At 34.7% G+C, this 21,366-nt stretch overlaps 1 pseudogene; it reads right to left on the bottom strand.

Moving 5' to 3' along the window:
- Nucleotides 1-297: 297 nt before the first annotated feature.
- Nucleotides 298-21,366, bottom strand: part of LOC124986347 (proteasome inhibitor PI31 subunit-like) — a 107,121-nt pseudogene continuing 86,052 nt past the window's right edge.

Below are 21,366 nucleotides of genomic sequence, written 5' to 3'. Positions count from 1 at the left end.
CAATAACATCCGAAATGCATTCTGTTCTTATAGCATTGGGTGGAGGGTGTATGTTGCCGGAGTCTCTCTGGTGGTGAGAGACACACACTGATTTCTCTTTGGGACCTATATGCAGCCAGGTGGAGGGCTGCTGTACCTTGGTTCTGATAAGGGACGGGGAGGCAATCCCAGCCAGCCTGCAAATATGTGGGCAGAGTCCCTTGCCCCCAGCCCGCGAGAACACGGTTGCTGATGGGGCCGGTGGTGGCAGCTCCAGGGGGGTGGAGGGGAGGCTGGGATGTTACATTCTTGATGCCTTCACAGGTACATGTCATCAAAGCCCGGCGGGAGGAGGTGGTCTGGGTTGGGTCCAGAGGGGCTGGTCCCAATGGGCCCCAAGGGGTCAAAGTGAGCTCCTGGGGGCACAGCGCCTGGAGGAAGACGGTTTGGGAGGCCTGAAGATGGGTCAATAAGTGCTCTTGGGAAGCCATATCTCAGGGGGTCCACAACCATGCCACCTTTCCGACACCCAAAAGGGTCCAGGTCTTCTCCCCCGACAGCAAATGGGCCCAGGGGATCACACCAGGGAAGCTGCCAGCTGGTGTGCGAATGGTGAGGGGGAATCCGGAGGGGGTCCACCTCTCTGGCAGTGGCAGGGGGGAACTCCCGATAGGGACTGCTTACACTGGCCTTGTCCCACTGCTCATGGAGGGGTGTGATGAGCCCAGACACGATGCGGGACCGCAGCTCCTCACTGTTCTTGTAGGTCCTGTGGAAGTCCTGCAGGTCTTCTGCACTGATTTAATCATCTAAGTTCAGGGTCACGTCTGCCACCTGCTGTGAGCCATATTCCAGCACAAAATCTTTATTTCCATATTGTCTTCATAATCTGAGAATTAACCTATGGCTAGTCATTGAGGTTACCCTGGAGATGTAAGAATGAATGATGCTACTAGAAAGGGGTTCAGTGTTTTTCATTAAGTGTACTGTTCAGAAGTTATACACACAATGCTTTCAAATACATCCCTTTGGCTAGAATTTAATCACATGGCAACACCATGATAGAACAGAGACTGCTACATGTCTTCTTTCTTTTGGGTGGTCACATGTCTAGCTATTGTTTGGGGGTTATTACCATAGGCAAAGGGAGAACAGTTTTTGGACTAAATTAGCAAAAAATTAGGAGGGAAGATCCAAATCTCAGCAGATCAAGAAATTAAGGTATAAATAGGTTTATGTTTTCTTACAACCCTAATAGAATGGTGGAGCCAGCACTATAATTAGTGACTACTTTTCCTGAACGTAATTTTGTTTTCCATAAATTAAACTCAATACCAGAGAGAACTAGACCTAAACCAATACCAGATTTAGAATAAGAATATTAAAATATTTTCCATAGTAACTGGTGATAAATGTGAATATGAAAATTGCTATTTGTGAAATGCACATTTGTTCTAGAAAAATATTTTAAAATCTCAGGCTAAGCTTTTCTAGCATCATGATATACTGTATTAGGCTTTTTTTTTTTTTAATGAGAAAGAACTTTTGATTAAACATGAAACTTGATGACTTCTAGATGAAAATATGTCAAATGGGGAAAAAAAGTAGCTCTCAATTTTACCAGATACCTTACTTTTTATAACTAAATGTGCGACATTAAAATATTTTCTTTTCATAATACTTTTTTTAAATGCACACCCTGCTTTAATTTATTGCCCCACAATATACCACTATATCAAGAACTTTCCCAGTTGTACTCAGTTCTACTTAAGAGCTCTACTTAATTCAGGTAATGGGATGACTATTTCTGCCCTAAAACTAGAACACAACCTACAGACAGTCATATTGCTCCATGTTTTTCTGCAGAATTTTGCAGGAGCAATAACAATGAGAAAGAACTTGCTTGTTTTCTCCTGGTCCTCAGAGCACAGAAAACCTGAATCAAGATGAACTGGCAGAAGTTCTCCTGGAGTGGTTGAGTTGTGAAAGACTTTTTTTTTTCCAACTGAAAGTACAGACCTCATAGATTAGATCCAAAGTCCATAATTTCCATCACTGTCAACAAATTTTATCTTCATTTTTAAGACTCGTTCCTCAGGGTGAAGTTTATATTTCAATATATCTATGCTGAAACGAAATACAAAAGATACTAAGACATTAGTTAGCAAAAGATCTTAGCACAAATAGTTTAACAGTTCTCTTAAATGAGGGCTAACCACAGAGAGCAGTAGAATTCAGAAGGATACTTGTATGGTTCACAAAGAAAAAAATCCTCTGTGAGATGACACACTGATAACTGAGGCTGCGATTGGATACTATGGAGCTGTCACAGAAAGACTCTGAAGGAAATATATAGATTTTCCAGGAAACTTTCTTTTACCTAGAATTTTGTATAGATGTTTTAATGAAGGGAATTAAAATACTTGACCCATGATTCTCCTTTATTTAAAGTAATACCGCACATGATTTTTTCATGAAAGATGTATGAACTGAAGCTCCCCATGCATCACAGACCCTAGATTATGTTAAAAGATGTTTTTGAAAAAATTATTTGATTTTTGATGAATGGATAAGATTGTTCTAGATATATTTGTATTTGTAAAGGAAAGGTAAATGTATTTATTTAAACACATTTATAATAAAATGAAAAATATAACTTTAAAGAAAAAGACTAGATTTGATAATTTTCAGGATCCTATGAATTCTGTATCACAAAGTTCTGTGGCATGATCAAATTATTTAAACCATTACTGAACTAATTTTCTGATCTTGTAAAATGGAGTATCAATACCTAAACTTAGATGCCTCCAGTTTTAAAAAACACATTTTGTGATTTAGGAATACAGCCTTAAAATAAAATTTTAGTTTTCTTGGTATTTATGTAAAAGTCTTTACATAAAGGAAGAATAATTGTGTTTGAAACATACATTTTATATGACATTAGCAAATAAGGCAAATTGGATTCAGTTTCAAGAAAATATGTGAAACATATTAAAGAAGAGAAATACGCTTTGCAGAAATCAAGTGGTTCAATAGAAAGAATAAAATTAGAACTATGAAAGTGTAATTGTTAATTGGAATTATTGACTTGGTTGGATTAATAATACCAATGTTTAAGAGGTTTCTGGGTGTGTCAATGAGGGTGTGTCTAGGACTGATTGGAATGTGGGATTAGAACCTAAGTGGAGGCCCTCCCTAAGCATGGGCAGCACTGTCCAATAGGATGGTGGCTTGGATGGAATAAAAGTTGGAAGAACAAGGGAGCAGATGCAGTTGCAAGCTTGATTCTTTTTGAATGGGTTCTTGATTGCTGCTCTGATTATCTGAGGATAGTGGACTCTCACTCTTCCAAAGCAGACTGTGCCAGTGATTCTGCAGGGAGTTTCCAGAAGCCTTTGTCTCAGACTGGGGTAGCACAGTTGATCCCTCCTGTACTGGGGCTTCTTCTTCTTCTTCTTCTTTTTTAAATTATTTATTTATTTATTTATTTATTTTTCCAGACTGCATTTTGACTCATTGTACACAAATGGGGTATATCATTTTCTTTCTATGGTTGTACATGATGTAGATTCATACCATTCATGTAATCTTACATGTACATAGGGTAATGATGTCTGTCTCATTCCACTATTTTTCATACAAATGGATGGAGTTGGAGAATATCATGCTAAGTGAAATAAGCCAATCCCAAAAAACCAAAGGCCAAATGTTTTCCCTGATAAGTGAATGATGATATGTAATGGGGGAGGGGAGTGAGAGAAGAATGGAGGAACTTTAGATTATGTAGAAGGAAATGTTCTGGGGTTTCTGTCTCTTGGACTGCACACCTGCAGCGTCTTCCAGCTCTCCAACTGCAGATGACCATTGTGGACTATTCAACTACTGGTCATGTAAGTCAATCTAATAAATCCCCTTTTTATAATCATACTTCCTGTTGATTCTCTTCCTCTAGAGAACCCTTACTAATACAGAAGGCCAAAATTCAAAATTCAAGTTTCCTCTGACAGAGAATGAAGTGGGAGACAACAGAGCTGTCATCAAGATGCATCTAGAACCCAACACTAAGATTTAAATTCAGTCTCTTTGTCCTATTAATTCTTTGAACATGAATGTGTTTATTTATCTTCCTCATATTCAGTTCACTCATGTATAAAATGAGAGTTTTGGGAATTAAATGATATAACATGTTAGCAGTGTGTAAGAGAGTGCTTAGCACTTATTTCTGTTTTAGTTCTCATTGCTTAACTAGTGCCATAATATTCCAAAGGAGAAAGGACATTTGCCATTCAAAAGAAATATTGAACTACTGTGTAAGTGTTGTGAGACAATTTAACCAAGGTCTTTCTTTACAGATTGTGTTTCTAAAGTTAATTCAGATATATAAAACCTCTCTTATGTTAGAGTTCCTATATATTTCTTAAAATGTGATTATGTTTCAAAAGTCTGAAGAGACCAGGAGCTGAGGTACCAGGCCTGGGAAACAGCATATATTCTAGAGTTTACTCATGAGAGTGAGAAAATCGTCAGCCTAGTAGGAGCCTGGGGCTAGTGAGTGACCCTATGTGGAATGGAATGGTCAAGGACTTTAGTGTCAGTAGTGTATATATGAAGTTTTATTGTGTGTCCTGATATACTCTAAGAGTTATGAAGTATCTTTAGCTTTAGGGGAAAGACTACTACAGGAGGTTTGTGTTAGTTGAAGTTTGAGGAAGAAGATCCTGCCATCCCATCCTATACCTTCTACTCTGCTACAAGATTGCAAGAGAAGACACAGAAGCATGGGTCGGTTTGAAGATATTCCTTCCCAAGAGGCTAAACTAGAAGCAACAATGCAGAACAAGAGCTTATAGGCAGCATTATGGATTTAAATCATCCTATCACTCTCCCCAGTTACCAGAATGAACCTTGAAATCTAGAGAAACATTTAGGAGGTTCTTGAAGTCTTGGCTATTTTATTTTGTTAATGAAGTTAATTCTGTACATGAAAGAGATACAGAGTGGTACAGGAAATATGCACGAAAAAGTAATGTTTTCATTTAAATATGTTACTTTCAATAGCGTGTTTTAAAAACATCTATCTTCTAAAATAAAAGTTATATGAAAGTAGGTATTCTCAGGTGAGTTTACTGCTGTCACTCCAATCCTAGAGTATTGCCTGATACAAAGGAGTTATTCATCAAGTATCTGGAAATGAATGAATGGATTCTTTATGAATTTTGGAAAATAATTATTTTCTTTGTAATTTGTTAGAACATTTTTGAAAATCAAAAGTTTATTCAGCATCACTTAAATATTTTTTCAATTGAATTTTTAAAATACAGTCATTTCAATCTATCAATTCATTTTTCAAAAGTACAGATTTACCCCTTTTTGCATCAAAACTTACTGTTTTAAAAGTACTTATAATTAAATCACATTAAAAGTGCAGAAAGCATGGTTTAAAAGAATATGTACAAGATTAAGTACAAATAATATTTTTAAGTAAAAATTGTATGAAACAAATTATTTAATTCTTTTTTTTTTCATTTTGGTCTGAACATTTGTGTTTTATTATAGTCTCTAAAATGAGTTTTACATTGTTTCTTTGTCTCTCTGGAGATAGATGTTTCTTTCACAGTTAACTGAGCAGAAATTTAAGAACTTTATCAGAAAACAACTCTGAAAATGAATGCTTTTCAGGAAAACTGGGCTGTGTTTCTTCTATGGAGCCCAGCCAGGATTAGTTAACACTAAGGAAATGAGACAATATTTTCTGTTGTTCACACATACCACATTTGCCACAAGCAGTAAAAGTAAAGCTTCATTTTGGCAACAATGAAATTTGGCCTGGCATTTCCAGCTCTGATGCTCTCAGCTGCATGGAACAACCCCAGAAGAGGTGACTCGGTAGAGCAGCTATTGTTGTCTCTTGCTGCAAACAGGATTTTGAAGTGCAACCAGAAGAAGTATTTTCCTCCATTTATATGCACACTGATAATTAGGCTCAAGGAAATGAAGTGCACAGAATGGGAATTGAGATTTTGTTTTTTAATGTGAACTTGTTTGATATCAGCTTCCACTCTTCTGACAGATGGATTCTTTTTGGCAGATGATTATGCAAACTGTTCCTTTCGTGCCTGTCTACATGAAATGTATTCTATAAACACATTGAAGCATCATGCTCCTCTGAGTCCTCAGTGCTTGGGAATGTATTAGCACCACAGTGATTTGGATGACAGGATTTAAAAGTGTCTGAGAGTGGAAACTGGTAGAATACCAGTGTGATTGCTCTGGGTCTGTCAAGGGCCCTGGTTGATAAAAAGGTGGTTCCCTTGAAATTTGAGATAGGGTATTTTCACACCAAAGGAAAAGAGAGTAATTCACACATAATAGGATAAATCCCAAATAAAAAAAAAATTGTAAATGGTTTTTAATAAGTGTTTTCACAGGTACTGGAAAACTAATGCATTTGGAAAGTAATGAACAGGAAATTCAAAATTCATGACAAACATTCACAGAGATCATTTTGCCATTCAAAATGGAATAATCAGTTATATTTCCTAATGATTTTATAGTTTTATAGTGATTTCTCTAATACTTTGATCACAAAGAGACTTCAGCCTTTATATTTCTATAGTCAAGGAAATAAGAGCTGACTTAGTTGTACATTTGCAATCCAAACTTTAGTGGGAATTTTCTTGATGAACTACCACCAGAAAAAAAAATTAATCTCCATCTTTGGATTAACAACCAGGTTGTTTCAATGAAAACACAGGTAATTTGTGTTAGATAAACAGATTTAGCCATTCTCTTGATGAGCAGTATGAGATCTCTCCATTATAATTTTAGTGGGTCAATTTAAGCATTGGTAAGGTTAGATACCTTATTTAAATTCTGCTAGTTTCCTTGAAGGTACGAGGATAGTATTAAGACTTCTTTTCTTTTACTGATACTGTAGGGGACTTTTTAGAAGGCAAAGGGGAGGAGATGAAAATGAAAGATAACAAGTCCATTCAGTAAAAATTTGGTAGACACCAGACCCTAAAAGAAGTTGGAGATAACAATGAACTATGTTCTATGGATTCCATATACAAAATTTACACGCTAAAGATTAGATTTCTTTTCTTGAAATAGATTATCACCTTTTATTTTCCAGTGACTGGAGCCATATACTACAGAGCGATGATACACAGTTATAGATGTTTCTGGGCAAATGTGATGGTGACGAGAGTGCTCTGAATTATTTTTAAAAAACTGGAGGAAAGCATGTGTGTGAGAAGAACTTTGGAGATATAAAGCCATCATCTTACTGAAAATGCTGTGGTGACATCAAAGAGGTAGGCAATCCATGAGAGATACTTCAGGCACATCTGCAGCCACATACTGCTTAGTTTATTGTGATTGAATTGGAGAAGTTAATGTTGGAGATTTTTCCAATATATCACTATACATTAAATCAGGTAAATTCAACTTATACTAGTTTGTGAACAACAAAAACAACCTAACAAGTATCTGGATATTTAGATTGCATAAAACATTATTGTCTTTGGTAGGTAAATGGAATCAAATTTAGTTAGAATATAGTTAGTGACCCAATATTTGAGAAACAATGGGAAAATTACTTGGGATACAGTATATGAATCCTCAAACTTCTAGAACTCTCTGTTTCTATTCCCACCTAATGAGGTCCTCTTTGATGGTGAAGTTAGTAGAACAGAATTACTAATTCATCTATTCAATAAATATTTGAGCACATATTGAGACATTGCTCTAAGTGAAATAAATATACCAAATAAGACAAACAAATTTCTATATTGTTTGAATCTTTTATTCTAATTGTGATGGGAGAGGGTATAAGTCAATAATAAACTCAGGAAAAAGAAATAAAAATTATAATGTGGTGGGTTTAAGAGGAGATATCTAAAACTGGGAATCTATTCTTATATTATTGCATTGAAATGAGTACTAAATAATGGACACAAATGAACTGAGCAAAGATTTACATGAAGAGAAGTAAACACTAATGGAGCAGAAACACACTACAGTGAGAATACTCTGGGGTTACAATCATCTATTCATGTGTAATAAGGCTGAGACTTGGTGGATGAATACAAATTTATTTTGCACATGACTCTGTGGATGGGGGCCATGGGAAGGGCTCTGTAGTGTTCCCACATTTGTTGTATGTGCTATAGTTGGGAACAGGGATTTGCAATAGTAGATAGAGAAGATACAAATCTGATAAATTGTACTAACTGATAGCTACACACTTAGCTGGGGCTGTTGGCTTGTGGTTTCAATTATTCCTGATATGAATCTCTCCAGGGGCTTGTAACAGCTTCCTTACAATACAGTGACTGGCATTTAAGGGTGAGCATTCCAAAAGAAAGGAAATAGAAACTTCCAGTCTATTATGTGTCACTTCTGGCATGGCCAAAGTAGTCATAGAGTGTACAGATTCCAGGAAAGAGGGTATGCATTTTTACCTTCAATGAAAGAAGTGTAAAGGATGTGTGACTGTGTTAGTAAACTTTTCATTACATTAAATACTTGAGATAATCATCTTAAAAATAGGAAAGGTTGAAATAGGCTTAAAGTTTCGGAGGTTTTAGTCTAGGGTTTATTAAAACTGTTACTTTTAGACCTGTGGCAAGGCATTACAAGGGGTATGTGGCAGAAGAAACCCTTTGTCTCATGGCTAGGAATAAAAGAATCATGAAGCAACCTGTCCCATATTCTCCTTTGAGACAATGCCCCCAGTTATCTAAAACTTCCCATAAGGCTCCACCTTTCAAAGGTTTCTGCCACCTTACAATAGAACCAAGTTGAAGACCAAGTCTCACACATGGGTCTTTGAAGAACATTTAAAATTTGAATTATAATAATGACCATCTTTAATCCGTCATGACAGCTTTCTGATAAAAAAATATATTTACACTGTTCCCACATGAATCATATACTAATGCCTCCCAAGACCCCAGAAGTTTCATTCAGGTACATTATCAGTTTCAAGATCAGGATATAGGATTTAGCACTTTAATCAGATTTTGTTGATGATGGATATCCTCTTATGGAATAGCAAGTGAGTGATGGCTGTTGTCTGGGAACTCAGCCAGGCTAGTCTTCTCCAGCGTCATCTCTGGCTTATTCACAAGATGGTGGCCGCCTTCCAAGAGTGAATGTTCCAAGAAATATGAAGTGGAAACTGCCAGTCTCCAAAGGCCTGGAGCCAGAAGCAGACACAGCAAAACTTCCAATATATTCTGCCAGTCAAAGCAGTCACAGAGACCACCCCTTTGATGGGAGGAAATCAATGAATTTGTCACTTTTCTTTAATTTGCACATCTGGTATATTCAAAGTACAGAAAGATGAATTCACATGCAATATACTATAACTGTCCTTTATGTACATATAATTTAAAATAATGTTCTTTTAAGAGCTCAGGCAGGTTGGTAGTATTCTAAATGGTATTTTTAAGTATAAATTAAATAGCTATTTATAAATTACTTTAGAACTAGGTCAATTCAGAGTGTGAGTCAACCAATGAGCACAGAGTTCTTGGTTCTAGGGTGCAAAGATGAAATGGGGTACGTCTGACCCAAAGTAGTCAGGAGCTCAGTATTGAATCCAGAGCTAAAATGAGATGAGTACAACTTCAAGTCCATTGGATGGAGCATAAGAAACAAATTGAGGTAAAATTAGTTTGAAGGTCAAGTTCAACAACAACACAGGAGGAAGTGAGAACAAGGAGGAGAGAAAAGTAAGGGAATTCTAGTAATTGTCATAGGTAGGGCTGTATTACTAGCTTCCTAGTACTGTCTCTTGATTCCACTGTGGATGATTAGTTAGGCCTGCTTTAAGATTAGATAGTCAGGCTGGGTGCAGTGGCGGATTCCTGTAATTCTAGCAACTTGGGATACTGAGGCAGGAGGATCAAAAGTTCAAAGCCAGCCTCAGCAATTTAGCAAGGCTCCAGGCAACTCAGTTAGACCCTGTCTCAAAATGAAAAAAAAAAAAAATACAGGCTGGTGATGTGACTCAGTGGGTAAGAGCCTCTGGGTTCAATCCCTGGTATCCCCCCCCCAAAAAAAAGAGTAAAAAATAAATTAAAATTACATAGGGAAGAAAGACATAAGAAGTAATGAATAATTTTCTTCCTCTGGGCAACAAAAGTCAGGTGATTATTTATTGCTTAGACTGAAAGATTTTTTTTTTTCTCAAATAAGATTTGGAAAAAAATGGATTACTAAGCTCCAAAATGTGTCCAAGTATTTTTGAAGATCCAACGGAGAACTGCTTTGTTATTTTGAGATACTCTTTAGATCTCACTGGTGGCATTCCCTAACCATTATTTTCTTGTATAGAAAGTATAAGACTAAAAGGAAGAAGTGCTAGAACAAATCACAGTGAATAGAATAAGAAATACAAACAGAAATCATAGTGAATAGAACAATATATTTTTGAAAATGGGCATGGCCAAGAGTCTTTTAACTTGGTAAGAGCAGGAAAGGATCAAGTTGACTCTAACTCCTACTCATCCCTCAGGATAACTGCTTTTCATTCCTTTTGAAATTTCCTTGATGTCTCCCCATTTTTTTAAAACTGAGTTAGAGCACCATTGATACACTCCTTTCATTACTTTATGCCTAATATTATAATTTTCACACTATATTTTAGAATTGAAACTTATCGCTTCAATTGCCCAATATTATAAAAATATGGAAATACTGTTTTTATCATAGAGTTATTAGGTTCAATGTGGTAACCACTAGTTACACATCACTAGTATTTAGATTTAAAAATAATGTATGTGAACTCTTATTAAAATAAAATTCAATTCTCCAGTTGTACAGAAGACATCTCTGATGAATAATGAGTAGATAGTTGTTATCACTTTAAAATGCATAGAAATAAAACATGATAATTATCACACAACTGTATTGGACAATGCTAGTCAAGATTTTTAATAATTTTTATAGAAGGAAAAAATTATTGATAACATTATTATAGTGATTTAGTTGCATGTAGGAAATGATTCATGCATATATATATATACATATACATTATTGTGAAACACATATAAACATATACATTGAATTTTAATTTCCTTGGCATGGAATTGTAATTCAATATAATAGAATATGAGATATAAATGTATTCAATATAAATTACTTCAGAAAATATAAATTAAAACTTGGTTACGTCAAATAAAAGCATTCTCTTTCACCAAAATAGTTAATAGCTACATATAGCTATTAGTTGTATTTGTTTCAGAGATTATTTGGTTAATATGGCTTGATCAATTCTAAAATATAAACTCAATCTCTTCAGTGGTCCTTACTGAGAATCTTACATTGATGAAAAGTAGGTGTAAAAGAAAGACACTATAAAAATCTGCATCATGTAAATTCTGAATTTTATGTCACAAAGAAATGTATCCTGATATTTCTTTGAATCTGTCATCAGAATTAATTTAAGCTATAGAATGCTTTAAAGAGACAATCAGAGACAATGATGAAAACTGCTCAGAGTTACTACAGTGATTTTCACACACAAAGAGGTCTAAGTTATATTAACCAGACATCGAAAAAATATGCACCCAAAAGAAGACACTTTTCTAATGTCTTGTTTTCAGCTGTTTGTAAAACCAGGTATGACTCTACAAGCTATTTTTTTCACTGACCCATATAAAGAGGACAGTGGTGAGGAAACATTTGAAAGAAAACTCTCCTTAGCCCTCAGGGGTACCAGTACTCCTGCCCCCAACCCAGTGAGTCTTCAAAGAACTTCACTTGTTGAACTTGAAATGAACTACAGCCCCTCAATTCTAAATAACTATGGGAGAGGAAACTCTTATGCTTTGGAAAATATGAGAGAAAGAAAATTAAATATTGACTGAAGAGAAAATGTTCTAATTGGATGGGAAAACTTAATTCACTGTGGAATGGAAAATGATACCATATCTCAAAATGGTCTCAGATACATGAGCTCTTGTAGTCATATTTTTCTATTATAGATTGCCATGTATGGAACTGTAAATTTTTTATAATCTCTCTACACATTCCTATATTGCATGCTTTTGCATCTCTGCTTTTTTTAATAATCTGAAGAAAGCACACTTTTGATTAAATATATGTAAATCAATTACTATCTTAAGTTATTCATGCAGAGTTTTCTGCTTTTTCATTCATTTGATGGAAATTTGTATATTCAAATTTTTATTTTTCTTCACATAGTCTTCACCCTTATTGTCTTTATTTATTTATTTTTAAAGTTTTTTTGTTATTTGATTCTATTTAGTTATACATGACAGCAGAATGCCTTTTGATTCATTGTATCCAAATAGGGTACAACTTTTCCTTTCTCTGGTTGTGCACAATGTAGAGTCATGTAATTATTAATTCAATATTTCAAAACTTGCCTCTTAGTCCAATGTTCTTTTCTTTAATCTCTCCATCAACGGTAGTTCTCCCTTCTGAACTACAAAGTATTCTTTTGTCATCCTGAAGTTTTTATGCTTAAGGATCTGATGTATTTATGTGCTAGAATAATGATCTTAAGGATACTGAGTGTAAAAACAAACAACAACAAAAACACATATTGTAACTTATCCTAATGTAAAATCTGTAAAATATATCTTTTGGGAATAAAAATTTACATAATGGGAGTAGAACCAAGAGCTTTCCCCTCATTCTTTGTATCAAGACTATTATATACTACAATTTTATCCTCTCTGTTAAAATTTTAATCTAAGTGTTACTAAGGTCTATAATTTATACACTATTTTTACTTGACAGTAGAGTAGAGTAGTTATTTGTGTCCATTTTCAAATTGCAGTTTCAATGCTGTGTCTGAAGCACAATACCAGCGATCACAGCACCACTCTGTTAAGAAATGTCCATGTCCTAACACCCCTAACTTAAATTACAAATTCCACAGTGTGGTTTACAAGTTTAAAATATATTTCCTAATTATTTTTTCAACCATATCTCCTGCTATCCCCTGCCCCTCATACAATGCTCATACACTGTTCCATAAAATAGCCTTCAGATTTTCAAATCACCATACTGTATACTCTCATAGACTTTAGAATGGGTATTTTTCCTGCTACATTGACAAAACCCATCTTGTTCCTTTCCCAATCCACAGGAAAGTACATAGCTTTTGTTCTTCAGTGTGATTTTCAAATATCTGCTAAGCCTTTTTGTTTACTTCTATGATGAACTCTCTAACCACCTTCTCCTCTATATAGAGCAAAATAACTAGAAATCCTATCATAGGCCTGAAACTGATAGAGAAGAGGAATGGTCCTTTCATCAAGATAGAAAATAAAAGCATATTAATTATTGCATTTGATTAAAGTATGATTCATGTTTTATATTTTGAACAGAGATATTTGTGATGGACTTTTCCTTTGTTTCCCCAAATACCATATATTCCTGCTAGGTAAATGTATTTGTGGTAGATACAGAGATACACTGTCCACACCTCATAAAGAAGAAAGTGTTCCTTGCTTTAAAGATTGTGGTCAGTACTCACCTTCCATTTGTGAGCTGTTTAAGGATCTGCATTGGCTGAAAAACTCACTTTGTCCTTGTCTGAGGCCATGATTTTTCCTGGCGCCGCCTGATGTTGACTCCTTATAGTACAGATGAAAAGTTACTTATTGATATTTTAAAGTAACTTTAAACCAAGAAAAGGGGTTTGCCAAGTTAGAAGAATGAGGATCAGAAAGTATGAAATAAAGACATATGAATGGATGTATATAGATGGGTATGAGGTAAGAAGATTTTCAGATCACACTAATGTTCAGTGGGAGGCATCTACAACAGAGGATGCTCTACAGAGTCAAGTGGACTAAACAGACCAGTCAGATGATATCAGGTTATGTTTGTCCTTGGTTCCACCAATATGAACACCATGAATACATGCATGGAATGACCATGGTTGTTGTAGTTTTGGAGTCTGTTCTTAAATCAAATAATGTATACTCCACTAAGTTTGATCTACAGGAGCTGGCAGCAGATGCCAAAGATGAGCTCTGCATGGAGACCATTGCCAAGGAGATCAAATGATCACTTGATGTCAGGTTGACTACATGTCTCCCCTTGTATCTAGGAGTGGCCAGGGATTTATCAGAAAAAGACACACATAGTCCAAGCACAGTTTTTGTTGTTTTTCTGTCTTTAATATCTCAGCCAACATTGCTATTTGAGGGCTTACAGCATAATTGAATGACTGATCAGGTGACTTCCTTTCTGCAAAGGAGGTCTATTACACATGTCCTCATGTACCATAGTACACAAGCTGTCACCACTATACATTGTTGTAGAGGTTTGCTGAAGACTCAACTGGATGGGTAACCTGGTGGCATCATGCTTCAACTGTGAGAGGTCATAAATCAGTATGCAGTATATGCATTGAATTAAAGAATATCTTTGTCTCTTTAATTGTAATAGGAAGAATATATGGCTTCAGCAGCCTGGAATGAAGAGTGACCTTTTTACCTTCACTCCCAATAATTCCTTGGGTCCCTTCATGATAAGTTAGACAACCTATGAAAAAGGAAATACACTTTCCAGTCAATGCAGTCAGAGTCCCCTTGAATTGTAAGCTAAGGATATGACTATGTAACATGTGTTTCCTAAATTTCATAGAAAATTGGTTTTCGTTCTTTATAGAGAATGTATGATGTGTTACACATTGTGATAGCTTCTAGAGATAACACAGTAAAGATGATAAAACAATATCCCTTCAAAATTATACTATCTACAAAAGGCAAATATTAGTGAACTATTATTACAAGTTTATTCTCCGGATGTAGACACTAAAATAGAATTTTGAGGTGCAAGGTGTTTGTTAGGGATGAACTTCTGTGAAACAAAACAGGTTGTAACAAGATTGAATAGTAGAGAAGCTGAGACTGCAAATTCGGGTCCTTTAAGCATTGACAAAATCTTTGAACAATTTTAGAACAAGTATTGAGCATCAAAGCATCCTGTATCTAGTGAAATGCCAAGGTATTCTTATTACAGCATTTGCCAGTTGCCAAATGTAGATTGCAAAAGAAAGGGTATAGACTTGAAAAATGTGCTCAATGTGGTTGAGATAGCCCCTGAAAACCTGTCAGCCAGAAACTGTCTGGACAGCCTTCCTGGAAGCTGGACAGCTTTTAGTTCAAGGGGGATGAGGGTGACATTTTGTCATATATAGATTCTTCCCCAAGTACATCTAGGGGTAGCTACTCTAGGAAATAGATTAGAAGATTAAAGAGAGGATTGCTTTTGCAACTGATCAAGGAAGCAATTGATATTCATAGTGTCATTCTTCTTTTATCCCATCTAGCTTCTGTTCACCTTCACCTACCATCTGTGTTTTTCTTGGTGGCTTGTCTTAGGGAATGACCTAGAACCTAGAGTGATCTGAGCTCCTACTCAGAATGACATTCTCTGACTAGGTTTATCTTAATTATCTATGTACAGAAAAAAATTAAACACGGAAAGTATAAGGGGGTACCCAAATGGTTCCAGTAGGTTCCATGAATATCTTTCCTAGTCCCTTTGTTATTCACAATCTTAACTCCTGATGAACAGGATCAAATATAGTGACTTTTTTAATAATCATTTGTTTGTTCCTGGATAGAGGAGCTGATAATATATAGATGGAATAGCCTATAACTCTAACACAATTATATTGTTCAGATAGAAAACTATTTTTAAATGAAAAGAAAACCATATTACACATTTTTCTATATGTAAATAAGGGCTACTCCATAATTTTATTGACTCTATATAATGTGATTAAATAAAACTGCCGTGCCTAAAATTTCACAATGCCTCAGAGACAGCCCTGCTGTTTTCTTTAAAAGCATTTATGCCTCTAAGTAATTAGTGGGATATTTAAAATAAGTCCACAGATGGAAGAGAATGGGATAACTTTAAGTTTCTAACTTACTTTCATTAGGTTAGCTTTATTATTTTGAAATATTTAAATTCGGGGTATCTAGAACAACAAAGAAACATTATCTTCTATCATTGGTGGCAAATTCAAACTTTTTATATATATTTGAATTTTTTTTTTCTGGTGAGGAGTACTAGGGATTGAACTCAGGGGCACTTGAACACTAAGCCACATCCTGGCCCTATTTTGTATTTTATTTAGAGGCAGGGTTTCACTGAGTTGCTTAGCACCTCACTTTTGCTGACTCTGGCTTTGAACTCATGATTCTCCTGCCTCAGCCTTGGGAGCTACTGGAATTACAGGCATGTGCCATTGTGCCAGGATTGAATTTGTTTTTAAAGTAATTCTTCATGGTAAAACCGACTACAACAAAATTTCTCCAAAGTAGGGAAAGGAAGGTACTGTTACATTTTGATAAATCATGATAAATTTATAAAGTTTTGCACATTTCCCAAAAATAATATCTTGAAAAAAATTAAACATTGTTATTGAAATATCCTGCTGTGTCTAAAAAAATAGAAGATGGGCTCATTTGACTTCATGAGCAAATAGGTAAATTTTCTCATATTAGAACTTCATATAATTTTGTAATAAAGCTTCTTTTTTAAAAAACATGGAATAGCCACTGTATTAAAATTGATACTTAATCTTTTAAAAAAATTCTGGTACTTGGAATTGAAACCAGGGGAATTTTGTAACTGAGCTACATCCCAGAACTTTTATATATATATTTTTTTTTATTTTGAGAGTCTCACTATGTTCCTTAGGGCCTCACTAAATTGTTGAGACTGATCATGAACTAGCAATCCTCCTTTCTCAGTCTCCCAAGTTGTTGGGATTACAGGCATTTGCCACCATGTTGGACAACATTTTTTCAAAAACTGAACTATTAATATCAAAATGATAGTATGAAAAATGTTATCCCCAAAGTCACATTACTAGAGAATAAATATAGTTATAATTATAAGAAAATGCAATTATCTTAATTCATTATTGCTTTTATGGAATAAAGTCAAGTGTTTTTTTGATGCACATTTTGTATACTGAAGTTATAGGAATTGTGTTAGAAGTACAATACACAATCTTTAACCTTCAGAAGCCTAGCTTAGGCTGCCAAGGTGGCATACACCTGTTATCCCAGGGATTCAGGAAGCTGAGGCAGGAGGATGGAGAGTTCAAAGCCAGTCCCAGCAACTTAGCAAGGCACTTAGCAACTCAGCGAGACCCTGTCTCTAAGTAACATACAAAGGGTTGTGGATGTGGCTCAGTGTTTGAGGACCCCTGGGTTCAATCCCCAGTTCCAAAAAAAAAAAGAGAGAGACTCTAAGTTTGGCAGGATGCCTTCACAGCATTCTTACTGGAAAAAGTACAGTTGTGAAGTAAAATTACTAAAGATCAGATCTTGACTCAGCTAATTTCTAGCTGTAATACTCTCAGCTAATTTCTTCATTTTTCTGTAGTTCAAAGTCCTTACCTGAAATAGTGATGGATAAGATTACCTACCTTTCATTATTGTTGAATTTCCTTTTAGCCTTGTTAATAGGCATTTCTGTATCAATTTGCAGTGCAAACAATTAGATTTGTTCCTTAAATATCTATTCTTGGTTCATTGCTTTTCTTTCTCCACATTTGTGTTGCATGATTCCATTCACTCAAGTTTTCCTTAACATTTATTTAGTGATGAAGGTCAATGTTAACTCACCAGGCTGGATATCTTCCCAGAGTTTGCAACTTCTTCACTGGGCATATTCATCCGGTTGTTTGCACAGGCGCCTCAAACAGCTACATAATTGATTTCCTCATTCTCATTCCACTCTCAGATTTTCCCTCCATTTTAGTAACACCCTAGTAATCAACATATTAGGAAATGTTCCAAGTCAAATTTCATCCCGAAAGCTCCAATACTTGTAATTCCTTCACTCACTTTATCCAACATGCTTTTGTGGGAAGTACAAGTGTCATCCTATGGCATAGTTCACCATGTAAAAGAAAAACAAAATCTTTTTTGTCCAAATTACCATTTTGACATGTCCTTCTTCCAGAACACATTTTTTTTTTATTGCCTTTCTTTTGGTATATAAGGCTTTATATGCCTTAAGACGTTTAAGTCTTCCTCTCACTTCTGCAGTCTGGTAATAGAAAGTTTATGGGCTTACCTTGATTTTCATCACAGACCATATTTTCTCACAGCTATACATTTATCTATTTAATTTTCTTTACTTGGGATAGCCTTTGGTATTAAATTAAAGTATCTTGAAATGAAAATTCAGGAGGTTCCAAGTTGAATTTAGTTTTCCTCCTTTTAGTATCTATCATATTTAAAATTATTTGGTTATACACTGTTTTTCACCTCACCCTCCACCTGTATGCTTATGATATGTACAGGGCAGCTGTCTATCTATTTCATTTATCTTTGAGTATTGAGCAAAGCACCTGTCAGTAATTGGTAGAAATAAAGTTTATAAAGCAATAGGGAAAAAAGTTGTTGGAGTGAGGGACTTTACTCAACATGATCGCCATTAGTTCCTATCAAAAATGACCACAATAATTGTATCAAATAAGTGACAATGGTTATTTACAGGTAATAGTATATGATAGATATTTTAGTCCTCAACTTCCAAAGAGAGTATCACCCATATTCTTTGTATATGAAAATTATAGCAATATCACTAAATGCTGATTAATAGAGTTACTCAAAATAAAACCAAGATTATTAGTTACTTAAAAGTTTCATATTTTTGTTATAATTATTAATATGCTGGCATTTTACATGGTTTGAAATAACAAATTATTTTAATCAAATTTTTAAAGCAAGTCACCAATATTTTAAAATAGTATTTTCCCCAATTTTAATACTAACTTACATGATGTGAATTATTTCTGAAGATATTTCTCTTTTCCATTATTGAAATAGTTTTCTACATCATAAATCCTCTATGATTTGCAGACAAAATAGTAAGAACTAAGTGGAAGAAAAGTAAATAGTTCAGCCTCCTCACAACTTCTAAACTTAAATCACTTTCTACTACTCTGGTTGTTTATATGTTTACACAAACATCATTTTAGAAACATCTGTCAGTATAATCTTAAGTAAAAATGTTCATATTCATTATATTTGAATCAAAATATATTTGAGTTCAATATGACAGTATGTAAACAAGAGAATAAAAATAGCTTCTTTCCTGTATTTTAGTTACTTCCTACTATTTCATCAAAGAAATATTTTCAAAGCCTTAATACGTTCTAATGGGATATTTCATTCTGCTAAGCAAAAGCATCTTTACATTTATAGAAGACTTTTAAAACCTGCTGCAATTTTTTTAATAGCCCTAAGTGGATTCACGACTTGCACTAAGCTCATCTTGAGCTATTCTTAGGTAGGCACTTATGTGCAGAAGGACAGGTCCATACCAAGGATGTGATTCATGCACCTGAAGACCCCAATTATGAGAAGATGTCAACTAGAATCACCAAACCAATTACTTGGAAAAAAGGAGAAGAATGATTTTAACAGCAGGAGAGAACAAAGAAAGAAGTGGTCCTTTGGTACTTGCAGGGGTTGTGAAGAACAATTTCCTAGCTGCTGTGAGATATTTTGTCTTGTCTACAGCACTCCTGATAGGAAATGTCTGAATTATTGCCAAAAAACACTGATACTGAAACAAGTAACTACTTATTGACATTAATGATTCTATCGAAGTACAGTTACTTGAATTCAGCAAATTATTTGAGTTGATTATAAAATCATATTCAAAGTGTTCATTCATTATAAGTAAATGTGACCATTTCCTAATAAAAATATTAGTCTCTATTTTAACTTGTAGATGTAGCATTCATCAACAGTTTTGCATTTTAAAATCTTGGGTGGCATTAAGAATGAAGATGACCCTACTTGCTAAAAAAGATTACAATACATATAATGGAAAGATTTCAAACATACCATTTCTGAAAAGTGAAACAATATGATTTAAAATGTCAGATTTTAGATATATGGATAAACTTTCCATAATCCATCATCCAAAACAAACTATATTATTTAGGAACTTCTTGAAGGCAGACTAGCTAAAATCATGTTTCATAAAATCAAAGGGATTATACTCAGGTGTTAGTGTCAAGAACACAGAATGATATTTTAGAGATGTGTATGTGAGCTGTTGTTTCTTTCTGTTACCTAAGTAGCTTCATATTTTCAAACTCTGCTCTCAAATCCTCCTCTAGTTTTCATTAAAATCATCTAGCCTGTTCAATAAAATCCAGTGGAATCAGCATGAACAGTATTGATGAAAGAAAAAAATAAAACCTGTGTTGCTGAGCAGTATACACAGGGTGATTCCACTGGAGAGAGGTGGTAAACATACATAAATATACAATGTGAATGAAAGGAGATTTTCATGTTACACATGTTCATAGTTTTTAAATTTTCAGTATATTCCAAGTTAAATATGAAATTAGGAAAAAAAAATCTTCATTTGATTTGAATATAAAGTTCTGTATACACGTAGATACTTTATAAAATTCACTACCTCTCAGTGGAAGCTTATCTTGCTTATCTACAGGTTATCCTCTTTATATATCCTTTTACCCTAGTTTCATATTTTTCTCATTAGCATCTTACACTAGCTAAGATAGTATATATTTTCCCTGTATACCATGCCTTCTGTTTTCTGTTTAAAAATCTAATTCCAAGAAAGAGTTTATCTGCTTGTTCATTTCTAAATCTCTAGGACGAAAATATTGATACATGATAGGCAAGTACTCAATACATACTAGACAGATTAAATAGTATGTATAATTTTGTTCTTAAATTTATTATGCATATGTACACACTCTAATATATAAATATGTGTTACATATAGAGAGTCATTGTTCCTTTGTTTTGTTTGTTCCCCGTTTTTTAAATAAGGGGAAGAAAGAGATACAAATAACAAAAATTTCAAAACTGTTTGAAGAATGAAGTTTGTCTATGTAAATAACTGCTGTTTTTAAGTCACATGACAAAGTTTAAAGTGCTTAATGAGAGCATTTGAAAAGTAATCTTTGAAACACCGTAAGAGCAAATGAGGAATGTGATAGATTTATGTTTATAAGCAAAATTGTTGCTCCAAGTGTGCATCTACGGGTTTTCACAATTCATTTCATTTCTATTACAGTCTTTGAAAACAAACCAAATTCCATGATGTGTGCACTGCTTGCTTCCTGCTGAGGAAGAATGTGTATCCAGATGAAAAATGTGCCAGCTATCAGGACAGTGGCCCTTTGTCAGAATCTTGAGCCTTAAAAATTAAACTATGAATTCACTTCGTTCACAAACACCTTTTTGTGTTCTGATAGAGTTAAAAGGCTGGGATGAGTATTTTGAAGTCAGAATGCCAAGATGACCTTAAGTACACATATGAAGAAGAGAGCCACTCATCCTTACCATAGCACATAAATTGAACAGTTCGGTG

The sequence above is a fragment of the Sciurus carolinensis genome, chromosome 6 (genome assembly GCF_902686445.1).
Source record: "Sciurus carolinensis chromosome 6, mSciCar1.2, whole genome shotgun sequence".
NCBI lineage: Eukaryota > Metazoa > Chordata > Mammalia > Rodentia > Sciuridae > Sciurus > Sciurus carolinensis.
This window is presented reverse-complemented; position numbering and strand designations above follow the sequence as displayed.